The sequence below is a fragment of the Aplysia californica genome, unplaced genomic scaffold (genome assembly GCF_000002075.1).
Source record: "Aplysia californica isolate F4 #8 unplaced genomic scaffold, AplCal3.0 scaffold00013, whole genome shotgun sequence".
Classification (NCBI taxonomy): domain Eukaryota; kingdom Metazoa; phylum Mollusca; class Gastropoda; order Aplysiida; family Aplysiidae; genus Aplysia; species Aplysia californica.
The window spans coordinates 146,312-148,188 of NW_004797283.1; positions in this window are offsets into that span (position 1 = coordinate 146,312).

The following is a 1,877-nucleotide window of genomic DNA, read 5'->3' on the forward strand; positions in this document are numbered from 1 at the left end:
CCCCTGCGTTGTGTGAAGGGAAGGAACTCTGTCAATCATCTCTCACCCACGTACTAGTACTGTAATTGTCTCCCCCTTGCTTAATGAAGGCAGATCTCCATGAACAAAGCGTTGCATGCACAGTGGTGTAGCCAACACGTATACTGAAGACAGCATGCATGCTCTTTTTCTCAAACGCTGAACTTCAAATGAATTGGATCTTTTGACAAAATGTAATCAAAGAAGAGATTATTATGACTTATTGTTGGAATCTCTGTGGGGAATATAATTGGTGGGGTTTGTATTGATACGCCCATCTTTGATCAGAAGACTCGTTTTATGTTTTCACAAGGTGAAACCATGGTGCGCAAACCTGCGATGTTCACAAAGCTGTAAGTTCTTCTGCGTTCGTTAGAATATCGTGAACGGATGACGAGACAAAATTTAGAGCAAGTGAAGCAGGTGAAGGCCCAGAACAACATACTTGGGGAACCTAAACTAATGGGTAACAGGGAAAGATCAGGGAAACGTAGCTTTTTTGAGAGCATCCGAGCAAAGGAATGAATGGAGAACCATGATCGCCGATGTCGGTGCCAGATCTGGCACTGGATGAGTATGATGATGACCAGACAAGTTGAATGAACATTCTAAAAGCAAAAACCAAAAGAAAACAAAACGAAGATAACACACCAGGAGTGCCATGTCAAAGACTACTCTTCTTCGCCCTTGTGTTTTCATCATCCAAAACAGCACTTCACCACCCATGACGCATGACGCCTTAAAATACTTAGAAGATGATGTAAAAACTCTCAACTCATAATACACGAAGAAAGCGGAAATTGTGCGAGACAGCTAGTCTGCCATCATCGAGGAGAGAAATGATTGTCTCAGTCAGGTGGATGTCTTGTCATTTAATTAATTTTTTTTAATGCGAGGTCTATAAATAGATCTATGATTACTTGGTTACTTACTTGGTTACTTGGTTGGAGAATATGTATCATCGCAGGCGGTGCAATTGATCGATGGCGCAAGGCGCAAACCGATCATGTCTGTGACAGCTAATTCTTCAGGAAACGCAAAAGACCAGATCATAGAAATTAAAAGAGAGCAAAAGTATGTGTAGTCACACGGGTTTGTTTAAGAGGTGTGAAATGTTCACCTAATCTATGTATTTTTTTAAAACTCCGAATTGAAGATGCGAATACAGGAATCAAAAGTGTGAAAATTCTAAGAGGAGAATTGTGGGACTTGTTTGATTTGTGCTTGACCCCATCAATATAACAAATATCATGTTCTTGCTTCTAACAATGTGTTATACCTTGAGAAAAATCTCTGTATTTTGTTTTGTTTGTTGATGTACTAACCATGATAGGTAGGCCTACTAATCGACAATCACCCGAGCTACTACTATGACAGTTTGTATGACCTTATATTATGACCCCTTATCAAACAGCAGAATTTGTTATGCCATGTGACCTGTTATACGATATAATATACAATGTATTATATTTCACATATCTAGAACTTACAACAAGCACGACGTATTGGTGCAGATTACGCCTGGTGGGAAAGTGAGGGGAGGAATGTAGCCTACTTTGTCGGACATTTTGGTATTATAATTATTATTGTCTTCACTAATATTTGATTTTGTTCTGTGCGTTTTTGAGAGTTGGTGTACTCATTGACCCCGCGTAAACCCCGAATGTGTCAGTGTGTATATCTGGTGTTTGGTATCTTTAGAAAATGCGAACCATCTGGCTTAAATTAATAATATACTTTAGTTTTTTTTAGAATGGTTGAACCTCCGTGCTTTGGCAGTAGTGAAGAGTAGTGTATGTGTGTGTGTGTATGTGTGTGTATGTGTGTGTGTGTGTGTGTGTGTGTGTGTGTGTGTGTGT